Raw genomic sequence first — 13,689 nt, forward strand, 5'->3', positions numbered from 1 at the left:
TTTCAGAGAGCTGTTAGAAGTGACAAGTAGTAGTATTGCAATGACTTCTGTAAAGACATCAAATGATAGAAACAGACCTGGAAATACAAGGAGTCTCCCAACAGATATCTGAACTCAAAAGGAAAACCCAACCATGAACGGGTATGCTGAAGGGTGCCACCACTGAGGTGATAACTGATTCATAGAAATCCAGAGTTCCCACTTGAAACACATATAGCTCAAATTATGAGATTTTGGGCATACAATGAAAAAAACCTAGCTTTCTTGAAAAATCCATAATATTGTGAAAGATGAAAGAGAAAAGGAAGGTAACAAGCAACAAGGTGAATGAACTATCTCAGTCATGGTGGCAATATAAGCCATGAAAAGAACTGAATTTTTTTTTACTGTGTTGTATTTAAGTTTTGACACTGACTTGATGGCATATAATCATCAATCAGATTAATTTAGATATTTGTCAGAAAGTATTAACTTTGTGACAGTTACATAAATTGTCTGGATATTTTTTGATTCAGCCATCCAAAATCTCATCAAGATCATCGCATCATCATTCTCTAAAAGCCAGCTTGTCATCTTTCGAAATCCATCTATTTTTAATCTTTAACTTAAGTAGATGAAAGTATGAAAACCATGATCCACTATTATGGCACACAACAGGAAACCATCCCAGACACTAATGGTATCATTTTGGCAAGCAGATGATTTCTGCTATAGCAGAAACAGGCTCCATTTGGGGTGATAATCACAATCTGGTTGGTTGTCCCATAGATGCGTTTTCAAAAGGCAACTTGTTAAGTTTGAGCAATGAGAGGCTGAACCAGAGCATGAGTGCAACAGTACTTTATTTTACAAATAAAGGGCTGACCGTGCTTGCCAAGCCTGGAACTGGCTCGCAGCAATCAGCAGCCAGTTGGACCCCGCAGCCTGCTTTTATAGCTGGCTGCTGGGGAGAACTGACCAATGGGAATGGGGGAATAACGCCCACACAAAGTGAGTGGACCTGAGTGAGAACTCCTTGAGTCCTCAGGACATAACACCCCTTTCCCCCAGATGCGAACACGCATAGTCCTTGAGGTAGATGGGGGGTTTGTGTTGGCGCCCGGAGCGGCGCAACTCGGGAACATTGTCTGACTGTTCGGTATCAGTCTGTGACGGTTGAGCTGGCATAGTGTCGCCAACACTCTCTCTGGACTGGGCATCCTCGGAAACCACCGGGTTGGTTTCTGGAGTCAAACTCTCGTGGGTTGGATCCGGTTGATCAACTCTCTGGGCGCTGTTGTCCGAGTTTGGGCTGACCGGAACGACCGCTGGCGCAGACTGGTCACTGGGTGCGGTGTGGCTGGGTGGCGGATGGGACGGTTCCCCTTTGACTGGAGACTCTGGATTCTTGTTTGCGAGGTTGCTGAGGCGCCTTCTGAGTTGGTCTATGTGTCTCCTCCAGACGCGACCATCCTCCAGCCTGACTCTATATGATCTCGGCCCGGTGACGGCGATGACCTCGCCCGGAATCCAAAGTGGGTCCCCAGCGAAATTCCTTGCGAATATCGGCTCCTGTAACATAAAATGTCTAACCCCCGAAGTGGAAGCGAGGGGAGAGTCAGGGCAGTATTGTGGGTGCAGTCTATCTAATACAGTCCTCAGGCGCCGGCCCATCAGAAGTTCCGCTGGGGACTTATTGGTGACTGCACAGGGGGTTGAGTGCTGGCTCATCAGGAACCGTGAGAGTTTGTGGTGCCAGTCATCTCTGCCAAACCTAGCGAGGGCCTCTTTGGTGGTCCTGACGGCCCTTTCAGCCAACCCATTACTCGCAGGGTGAAATGGGGCTGTGAAAATGTGGCGAATGCCTAGGTTGGCTGCAAAACGGCTGAATTCTACTGATGCGAACTGTGGGCCATTATCGGAGACCAAGGAGTCGGGTAGTCCATGGGTAACGAACAGGCGCGTTAACACGTTGGTGATTGCTAGTGTGGTGGTCGTGGATAGCTGCGCCACGTCTATCCACTTGGAATAAGCGTCCACGACCACTAGGAACATCTTTCCATGCACGGGGCCGGCCAGATCGATATGGATTCTAGACCAAGGGGCGCTGGCGCTCTCCCATCTGGTAGGGGTGGCGATGGGGGGAGCAGGACGGGATTCCTGGCAAATGCTGCAGGAACTTACCCAATTGACAATGTCCTCGTCTAGACCCGGCCACCACACGTAGCTGCATGCCAACGCCTTCATTCTCACAATGCCGGGGTGTCCCTCGTGCAACGCTTCCAGGACTCGGGTACGCAGCGAGATCGGGATGACCACTCGAGTGCCCCACAGTAGGCAACCCTGCAAACTGGACAGCTCCTGCATGCGAGTCTTAAAGGGTGCGAATTTGTTATCAACATTGCCTCCCGGCCACCCCCTCCTCACCCAGTCGAGCACCTGGGCGAGCGTTTGGTCTGCCTTGGTTTTGGCGGCGATGTCAAGGGCGGTGATGGGCAGGTCCAACTGGGTGATTTCAAAAATGGCATTGACAGGAGCTGGGTCTTCAGCCGGAGCGGGTAAGGGGCAGCGACTGAGTGCGTCAGCGTGGGATAGAGTTTTGCCCGGGCGGTGGATAAGTTTGTATGAGTAGGCCGCTAGGAAAAGCGTCCACCTTGTCATCCGAGGGGAGAGGACTTGAGGTGTCTGTTTGTCGCCGGCCAGTAGGCCCAGGAGGGGCTTATGGTCGGTGACCAGTTCAAGAAGTGGCCAAAAGGAATTCGTGAAACTTTTTCACGGCTGCAACAGCTGCTAGGGCTTCCTTGTCGATTTGGCTGTAATTTCGCTCCGTGGCCGAGGCGTCCTGGAGAAAAAGGCGATGGGGGCCTCGGCGCCATTGGCGAGTCGGTGACTAAGGACCGCCCCAATTCCAAAAGGGGATGCGTCTGCTGCCAGTACTAAAGGAAGGTTGGGGTCGAATTGGATGAGCACTGCCTCTGACGTAAGTAGTGATTTGACGGCGTTAAACGCCTGGTCTTCTTTGTGCCCCCAGTGCCACGGTGACTTTTTGTCTAGTAATCTGTGTAGGGGTTCGGCTACTGAGGCTTTATGGGGCAAAAGGATGCATAAAAGTTTAGGAGTCCCAAGAAAGCTTGTAGCTCCGTTTTGGAGGTCGGTGTGGGAGCTTGTGGATCGCCCTGACCTTGGACTCCAGGGGGTGAATGCCAGAGGCGTCAATTTTATAACCCAGAAAGTCCACCTGTCTAGTGGCAATGGCGCATTTTTTTTTTTTAACTTGAGGCCATGCTGTCTGAACCTCTCTAACACTGCTCGCACTCTCTGGAAGAGTTGGGGTCTGTCCCTGGCCGAGACCAAGATGTCGTCAAGTAGGGTACTACACCAGGAGGCCCTGTAAAATCCGCTCCATGAGGGATTGAAAAATACCCGGGCAACACTTACGCCAAATTGGAGACGCTTGCATCGGAAGGCACCCCTGTGAGTGACGATGGTCTGAAGTTCCGCTGTTTGGTTATCAACAGGGAACTGTTGATATGCTTGAGACATGTCCAATTTAGCAAAAATACTGCCCGGTTCGAATGTGTGCAATAAGTGCTGAATGACGGGCACGGGGTAGGCGCTAACTTGTAAATATTTATTGATTGTTGTCTTGTAGTCCGAGCAAATTCTCAGGCTACCATCTTTTTGAGGGGTGTGACAATGGGCGTCTCCCACTTGGCGAAATCTGTTGGCTCAATGACCCCTTGTTTTAGTAGTTTATCCAATTCAGCGTCTAGTTTTGGTCGAATAGCAAATGGAACTCTACGTGGTTTTAATCTGATTGGAACTGCCTGGGGGTCAACGGTGAACGAGATGGGGGTTCCATTATAACACCCCAGCTCCTCGCTGAACACATCTGCGTAGTCAGCGAATAAGGAGTCAGTGTCTGAGGTTGAGACAGCATGGACTCCTGTTAACCCTAGGCCGAGGTGGGGAAACCAATCGAGCCCCAATAAGGTGGGTAGATTGCCGTTAACTACCACTAGAGGTAGGTGGCCTTTAAAAGCTCTAAAACTGACAAAGAACTTGCCTCTGCCGATCACGGGAATGGCCTTCCCCTGGTAGTCCTTCAGACCGAACTGGCATCTCTGAAGCCGGGTAGTAGATAGGCTGGGGTGGAGTCTCTTGAGGGTGTTCCACGAGATTATTGAGAGCGCTGACCCTGTGTCAACCTCCATGTGGCACGGTTTACCTTCTAGGGAAACGGAGAGAGAAATTTTACTAACAGAGTGGCAAGTACGCCTGGCAAGGCGGTGCGTGCGACAGTTTAATACTTGCCTCTGTGGTCCCGAGTGCGAGGACGGGGTCTTTGTGCAGCGCTTTGGGGGCTTGGCAGACTCTCGCAATGTGCCCCCTCTTATGGCAGTTGTTGCAAACGGCTCCTTTAAACTTGCAGGTGGCCCTTTGATGTGATCCCCCACAGGCTAGGCACAGGGTGATGTGCTTGGGTGGACCGGTGTATTCTTGTTTGGCCCCTACCTGCGACCGTCTGTCATTGGTGAGGCGATGGACATCGTTCTCATCGTTGTGGCCTTCCTCCGCTTCCACCTCTTCGGAATGGACTGGGAACGCTGTTAGCTTGGTGCTTGGGCCCTGAATTTCGGTGGCTGAGTTCGTTGCTAGCTCGGCTGCTAGGGCCTCCTCTACCGCTTGCGCGAGGTTGAGGTCTTTTTTAGCTAGCAGTCGCCTCTGTAGGTTGAGATCCTTGACCCCACAAACCAATTGATCGAGGAGCATGTCCTCCAGGTATGTTCCAAACCCGCAGTGCAGGGCTGCTGTTCTGAGGGCGCCATATATTGGTTGATGGTCTCCTTACTTGATTGCTTCCTCATTCGGAACGTGAACCTCCTGGCGATTTGTGAAGGCCTGGGAGCGTAGTGGTTTGTGAGGATCTCAAGCAACTCGGACCACGGAACGTTTTTAATTCTCTCGGCGCCACGAGTGCTGCAGCGGTATCGTAAACGGTGGCTCCGCAGTAGATTAGGAAATAGGATTTTTCCGATGCTCTCCCGCATCCGACAGGCCGACCGCATCGATGTAATGATTGAAACGGTTCTTATACGATTCCCACTTCTCTTCGTCTGGTTTAAACGCCGGGAATACTGGATTGGAACTCATGGTGCTGGAACGGCTGGGCTACCTGCGGAGAAATCTCTCTGGGACTACGAACGCTCGTGAGTTACTAGTGATATCAGCTCTGGAGAGGTTTTTGCTACCCTCTCTTTCTCTCTCTCTGGGTTACCACGTTGGCTGCTAGCCGTTGGAGGTGTCTTGATTCGCGCCAAAAAAGTGGGCGTTAGTGACTCTCTACAGCGCTGTGCTGTGATTCCTACTGGCTCGAAATTCAAATGACACCCGTTTGAATTTCGCGCCAAATGCAGAGCGGCTGCGGCTCGCAGCGCTTCACTTTCCCGTAGCGAGGCTAACAAGCGGCTACAGACGCTTCTAACTATTTGACTCAGACCGCTTTCTCTGGCTGCGGATCTGCGTTTGCTCTTTTTGATCGCTCGTTTCGCTAGCTGACCGCTCTCTCTGGCTGCGGATCAGCGTTTCCCTTGTTGCCAGCCGATCGCTCTCTCTGGGCTGTAGATCGGTGGCTAGTGACTCAGCGGTTGCAAGGTGCTTCTGGTAGCCATCCCATCCTCGTCGCCAGTGTTAAGTTTGAGCAATGAGAGGCTGAACCAGAGCATGAGTGCAACAGTACTTTATTTTACAAATAAAGGGCTGACCGTGCTTGCCAAGCCTGGAACTGGCTCGCAGCAATCAGCAGCCAGTTGGACCCCGCAGCCTGCTTTTATAGCTGGCTGCTGGGGAGAACTGACCAATGGGAATGGGGGAATAACGCCCACACAAAGTGAGTGGACCTGAGTGAGAACTCCTTGAGTCCTCAGGACATAACACAACTAGACTTTGTTTTTCCTTGAAGACATTTTGCTTCTTCTCCAGGAAGCTTTGAAGAAGCACCTTTGGGACAACCATGGCCTGGATGACTGAGAATTTCCATAGTCAATCTGATTGGTCAAGAATTATAATATTATTATAATTATAATATAATAAACTGTTTACAGGTTGCTGTCAACAAATGTTTGCTGTTTAATGGTGGATATGAATGACAAATGTCTGACAATGGATTATAGTTTAAAGAGTTTATCTTTCAGAGATGACAGAATTTAGTACAGAAATCAGTTATTACAATTCATTTTTCTTCCTCCTCATCCATTGTAAAATAATGTAATATTTTTTATGTTGGAAAAGTAATGTTCACTCTGTGAAATTTTAAGGCCCCACTATTTGAATGGCTGAATGTTGGTTACAACTGCATTTTTTTCAACTTCCTCTAAGAGAAAATACCATACTTCTTATAGCACTCTGGAATCTGTTTTGTCAGAAATACCTGACTCCTAAAAACAGAGTTTCAAGCACAACAAAACTTTGTTTTGTTGCCACAATACTAGGCTGCTTACTACATATAACAATTTTAGCTTGAAGATTCCCTTTAAAAATGTAATTAGTGGGTTATAAGGAGCCAGTGTTTCCAAATATGATCACTTGGCATATAATTATGAAGGTTTAGAATGCCAACCTATGATTTCTGCTCTTTTAAAAGAAGCAGTCAGTGAATGTTCATCCTGAAATAAACTTCTTTGAAAAATATTGTCAGGCATGTTTAATGTTTCCAATAAAACAAAAGTTCTATTTTATTCAAGATATGTATTCTTGTGAAGTCCTTTTCAGTGACAAATGTTTTCTGTTGAAAATTTCTCGCATATTACTCAGCCTAGCATATAGTTCAAATGTTTTGAGAGTTGTTTTTTCCCCATATCAGCACTCTTAACTATTTCACATTGTGGTGAGGGGAAGGCACCAACATCCGGTAGCAGGTTGTAAACATATTTGGAGTCCACAGTTTGTTTTCTATTACTCACAAGTCAGATTTCTACCTCTCTGTCTACATGGGATTTTGCCACACATGAATTTTTCTGCTTTGTTCATGAATATATTTGAGGTTCAACTTCTAATCTTTCATTCTTTGTAGTACTGTAGAAAAATATATATTGCTGTGGCATGATAGTTCCTTCAAACATTCAACTGCCATCAGATTAAAAAAAAATATGGACAAAACAATGTAAAATCTAAAATAAAGGTTAAAAAAGGGAATTCCTATGAGTTTTGTACTCATAGCCGACTTTATGGGGCGGGGCTGGTCTCTAGGCCATTGAGCCAGTGCTGTCTGAAGATGTTTCTTTAGTCATGTGGCCAGGGTGCAGCACAGGGTGTATGGAGAAACATGGAGCGCTATTACCTTCCTACTGAAGTGGACCTATTTATCTACTTTACATGATTTCAAACTGCTACATTGGTAGGAGCTTAGGCAAGTGGGAACTCATTCCATGACACAGTGGTAAGGCTTGAACTACCAAAGCATAGACCTTCTGTGGTGTCTTTTTAACCACTGACTCACCACAGCTGTTTAAAATCTTACTAAACAAATTAGGTAACTAGTTTAACAACCACTTCAATACAAAAACAAATAGTTGCTTCAATACTGAGATGGCAGCATATAAATTTAATAAATAAACAAATGAACATAAAAGGACAGCAAATTTCTGGCCACATGGCTGTTGTACTCCATGGGTCTCTGAGAATGGTGGCTCTTAGCAATGGAAGATTGCCTTGTCTGGCCTTCTTAATAAATAAGAATAAACTGAGTTACTCATGATGCTAAATGCATCATGTAAAAGACAATGGGTCTTTTATGTTGATTAGGTAAATAAATTAAATATTTTATACATTCTCATAAATGTAATGTTTCCTTCTGTTCCCAAACTACTGATATACTTTGAAAAGTCTGGTCTAAAATTATGTCTTTTAAAATCCATATCTCAGCTTGATTCGAGAAATTTTTTACTCAGGTTTTCAATCTTTCAGTCAGGTTTTCAATCTTTCAAAGAGCAATATAGCTACATTTCCTTACCTAAAGGCCAAATTTTCATCTATTACATTTGAATATTTGTTTTATTATTTTATTGTGAACTTTGATTGGATTTATTAAAATCAGTTAAAAACAGAAGATAGATACAAGAAATGAAAAAGAGCAGAAGAAATTCATAGAATGGGAGTTATGGCTAAACTCTAAAATCATAACTAATTTTATTAGCTATGGAAAAAGAGTGATAGAACCTATCTTCTAAAGTTTCATGTTGCCAAACTACTTTCAAAATTGTGTGTTCCAAATTAGATTTGAAATCTGCACAAGTGACTTGCTAACTTATTGTTTTAGGCCAAGGCCTTTCTTTTCTGCTGACTGAATGCTACTCTGAAGGCAAGATTAGAGAAAACCAGCACCAATATTATTCTTACATTAATATAATGATTATATAATGTAATTATATAGAAATATTATTGGTACTAATAATGTACTACTATAGTATATTAATGTTAGGAAAAAGTCTGAATGCACAAAGAATACCAAATGCAATTATGCTCATTTATTTTAACTGCTGAATGGAACTCACTGAATCAAGAGAGGAATAATTGGGAGAAATTTTGTTGCTGTCTTATTGCCAGTTCTTCTTAACTCATATCAGTCATTTTGTTCATATGCTATTTTTTTTTCTTATCCTCTGTTTTGTCAGGTTAAGTTTGCAGACCAAACAAAAGGAGGATATAACGTATATGTAAAATTGCTCATGTCAAGCTTAATGTCTAAAACTTTCTTCTCATAGGAGTCAAAGTCAAACCTCTTAAAATACAAAGATATATTTCAATATCATTAATTTTTAAAAATTAAAAATTGATTATATTTTCAGTACTTCCACTTTCTGACATATCTACAGTCCTAATTCAAACACCTAGCACTTGTAAGGAAGAAATTTCAAATAAATGTGTAAAGTAACATTTCCTAAGAAACTGTAGTAATAGTTGTATTTCAATATTTTGGTGATATCAATAAATATACAGTGTAAGCAAATGCATATGAACTTGGTAAATTCAATGAAATTTATTCCAAGAAATAAAATTTATTCTCAATGAAATCTTTTCTAAGAAATAAGGCTTTTATCTTATCCTATCAGCAAATATCACTGAACTTCCACTAAAATCCACAAAAATTCAAAGGAACTTATTTATGAATAAATGTGTTGTAAACAGTAAATATAAATGGTTAAACAGAAGATACAATAACTAATTATATTCCCATTTCCAAATGGAACAATTCATCAAGATGGTTTTAGACTCTGTTTGGAAAAGATGGTCTCAAAGATAGACAAGCCTGTCTGGGTTTTATAGGTTAACACTCATGTTTTGTATTTTACTTGGAAATTTATTGGCAGGCAATCCAGTACCTACAGAAATAATGGCACCCAACCACAGGAACTCTAACTACCCCACCAGGAAGTGGGCAGCCACATTCTATACCAACTGTAGTTTCCAACTGATCTTTAGTTGTACCCAAAAAAGTTGAACAGTAGCCCAAGGTGATGAAGGCATAGGTAATTTTTGCTAAGGCCACCCACTCAGAAAGAAGCAGTAACTGAAGCTGGGAGGAGCAATCCCAGAACAAGCAGGAACTGTGAATCCAGGAGAAACCATGCTCTTTCAGGGAATGTGTAACCCTGTCTAGAGCCAACATACAGGTGAAACTTGAAAAATTAGAATATCGTGCAAAAGTTCATTTATTTCAGTAATGCAACTTAAAAGATGAACCTAATATATGAGATAGACTCATTACATGCAAAGCAAGAAAATTCAAGCTGTGATTTGCCATAATTGAGATGATGATGGCTTACAGCTCATGAAAACCCCAAATCCTCAATCTCAGAAAATTAGAATATTGTGAAAAGGTTCAATATTCTAGGCTCAAAATGTCCCACTCTAATCAGCTAATTAAGCCATAACACCTTTAAAGGGTTCCTGAGCCTTTAAATGGTCTCTCAGTCTGGTTCAGTAGGAAGCACAATCATGGGAAAGACTGCTGACCTGACAGTTGTGCAGAAAACCATCACTGACACCCTCCATAAGGAGGGAAAGCCTCAAGAGGTAATTGCAAAAGTAGTTGGATGTTCCCAAAGTGCTGTATCAAAGCACATTAATAGAAAGTTTATGTGGAAGGGAAAAGGGTGGAAGAAAAGGGTGCACAAGGAGCAGGGATGACCGCAGCTTGGAGAGGATTGTCAGGAAAAGGCCATTCAAAAGTGTTGGGGACTTTCACAAGAAGTGGACTAAGGCTGGAGTCAGTGCATCAAGAGCCACCACACACAGATGGATCCTGGACTTGGGCTTCAAATGTCATATTCCTCTTGTCAAGCCGCTTCTGCACAACAAACATCAGAAGCATCTTACCTGGGCTAAAGAAAAATAGACCTGGTTTGTTGCTCAGTGGTCCAAAGTCCTCTTTTCTGATGAGAGCAACTTTTGCATCTCATTTGGAAACCAAGGACCCAGAGTCTGGAGGAAGAATGGAGAGGCACACACTGCAAGATGCTTGAAGTCCAGTGTGAATTTCCACAGTCTGTGTTGTCATCTGCTGGTGTTGCTCCACTGTGCTTCATTAAGTCCAAGGTCAATGCAGCCGTCTACCAGGAGATTTTGGAGCACTTCATGCTTCTTTCCACAGATGAGCTTTATGGGGATGCTGACTTCATTTTCCAGCAGGACTTGGCACCTGCCCACACTGCCAAAAGCACCAAAACCTGGTTCAATGACTGTGGGATTACTGTGCTTGATTGGCCAGCAAACTCGCCTGACCTGAACCCCATAGAAAATCTATGGGGCATTGCCAAGAGAAAGATGAGAGACATGAGACCGAACAATGCAGAAGAGCTGAAGGCCGCTATTGAAGCATCCTGGTCTTCCATAATACCTCAGCAGTGCCACAGGCTGATAGGTTCCATGCCACACCGCATTGAAGCAGTAATTGCTACAAAAGGGGCACAGACCAAGTACTGAGTACATATGGATGCTTATACTTTTCAAAGGTCTGATATTGTTCTATGTACAATCCTTGTTTTATTGACTGCATGTAATATTCTAATTTTCTGAGATTGTGGATTTGGGGTTTTTATGAGCTGTAAGCCATCATCATCACAATTATGACAAATCACTGCTTGAGCTATCTTGCTTTGCATGTAATGAGTCTATCTCATATATTAGTTTCACCTTTTAAGTTGCATTATTGAAATAAATGAACTTTTGCACAATATTCTAATTTTTCGAGTTTCACCTGTAGTAGCTGACCTAGGCTATCTCATATTTCATTTTATATTGTATCAATCCATCCAATCCCTTAAAATCCTCTGGGAAAAACCAACTATTCATCCAACAACTCATGATCTCTCATTTGTTCTTATTCACACTGCCATATCAACAGATCTCTGAGATGCTAAGTATTTTACATGTTTTTGCTTTACATGTTTTTGTTTTACCAACTATATTGCATGGATAGAGTTCTGTGCCTTTTTCCTTCAATAAAGGAATACTGAATACTTGAATACTGGAAGTCTTCACTGTGTAAATAACCAGTCCCAGGAAAAGATGTAGCTGATTTAAATACATAATTTATTCAATATCCTTCAGGTATTAAGTTTTCCACAAAGAGATCTACTTAAGCTATGGCCTGATTTGGATGTTCTTTTCTTTATTTTGAATGGAACATGAAGCTCTCATATTGTTTGTTAATATTTTATTTGTATTTTGGGGTTCAAAATTATTTATAAATAATTAGAGCAACAACAAAGTTATAATTGGATCCAGGCATATATATTTAATATATTAATGCTTTCTTCACTAAGACAAGTACACATAATTTTTAAAGTAAATAATAAATTTGAACCTGTGATGGTCATAACCATTCAGCCCAAAGAATATTAAAACATATAGAGCTTAAAGTATTAATCTAATCAAACAGAAAGTCAAAAGAAGGAGTTTCAATGATAGAGCCTCTTCTATCCTCTGTACTACAGTCAATGTATTAATCTGGAGAGTACAATGATTGCTCAATTATCATTTTCTGGTTGGCATATACCAGTGGTGGCATTCAAAAACTTTTACTACTGGTTCTGGGGGCGTGGCTTGGTGGGCGTGGCCATGTGACTGGGTGGGTGTGGCTTTTTTGCAGCCCCCACCCATTTTGGGGAGCTTCTTAGCTACAGAGGAGCCTCTGGGGGGGCATTTTTGCTCCCCTAAGGCTCCTCTGGGGCTCAGGAAGAAAAGGAACAGAGCATGTGAGGGGCATGCAGCACTCCTCCAAGCTCCGTTTTGGGAGTTTCCTAGCCTCAGAGAAGCCTCTGGGGGGGCGCTTTTGCTCCCCTAAGGCTCCTCTGGGGTTGTGGAAGGCAAAAAACAGAGGGGGGGGGACTGAGCTCCTCCCTCCATTTTTTGCCTTCCTGGGCCTCAGCAAGGGGAATCCCAGCACAGCTGATCTTATCTACAGCTGATTAGCGGAAGGGGGAAAAGAAAGAAAAAAAATACCTTAGGTGAATGTCAGGCAGGCGGGCAGGGTGAGCGAGCATCGGGAGGGAGAGCGACCGGGTAGGGGGACGTGGCCTCCTAGAACTTACTACCGGTTCGGCGACCCATGTCAAATTCTTGCTACTAGTTCACTTGATCCGTTGTAAACCAGCTGAATACCACTACTGGCATATACCATTATTCATACCTTTAAGCTATCGCATAGGCCAGTGATGGCTAACCTTTTTGTTATCATGTGCTGAAAGTACGCATGCATGCACGTGACAGCTTGCCTGCACCCATAATGCAATGCGCTTGTGACTCCCCTCCTGTTCGCTCCCCCCCGCATGTGCGTGTGACCCTCCTGCTCCCCCATGCATGTACATGAGACTCCCCTGCTTCCCTTGCACATGCACATGTGACCTCCCCCTGCTCCCCAGACATCTCCCGCATGCACCCTGCCCCCGCACATGCGCAGCAGAGATCTGAAAATCAGCTGGGCAGCGGGAGACGTGCACATGCGTGGTAGAGCTGAGCTATGGTGACGGCTCATGTGCCCGCAGAGAGGGGTCTGCATGCCACCTGTGGCACATGTGCCATAGGTTCACCATCACAGGCATATCAATCATTACATTCTATATCCTGAATATGTTTGTTCAAAATAGATTAGATGGAAAAGAAATGCATTATACCATATTCATTGGTCATGGATAGAGCAGCTCAAATGTTTTTTTGATCCAGGTCATTAAGAAAAACAAAACATCAAACATACCAGTCCTACCAGTCAGTCAAACATTCGCTGGCTTTGGTTAATGCTGATTCAACATAGTAGCTAACAGAATGAGATATGAATAAATCATTCTGTAATTCAAAGTTTATTCCAGTCATACATTCAGGGAAATAGTGTTTCTCATCTGTTGCTTTTTTTATCCACCATATTGGAGTACGCATACTGTTCCATGTTTTTTTTTCTTTCTATCAGTATGATTGGTTTTGTATTAGAAATGTTAAGCTGTGTAATTTCAACAGGCAAACAGACAACATCCCTCTTTCCCCACACTACTGGCATGAGCATGTATTTAAAGTCTTGCTAATCTTGGCCTGTTCATTTCTGTGAGGGAAATGCATCTTTGTGTTTACCATCCTTAACAACGGCCATGAAAAACTACCGAAAAAGCATGGAGAAAGATAACTAATATGCATATATAATTAAGAAGGCATTTCTTA

The 13,689-nt window shown here is 43.6% G+C and overlaps 1 protein-coding gene across 1 annotated transcript in view; it reads right to left on the reverse strand.

Annotated features, from left to right (window-relative positions):
• The window catches only part of PTPRB (protein tyrosine phosphatase receptor type B), an 83,169-nt gene that overhangs the window by 67,797 nt on the left and 1,683 nt on the right, over positions 1–13,689 (reverse strand). The gene's annotated exons all lie outside the window — the stretch shown is intronic.

The sequence above is a fragment of the Pseudonaja textilis genome, chromosome 5 (assembly GCF_049901715.1).
Source record: "Pseudonaja textilis isolate UNSWEBS1 chromosome 5, rPseTex1.2, whole genome shotgun sequence".
In the NCBI taxonomy this organism is placed as follows: Eukaryota; Metazoa; Chordata; class Lepidosauria; order Squamata; family Elapidae; genus Pseudonaja; species Pseudonaja textilis.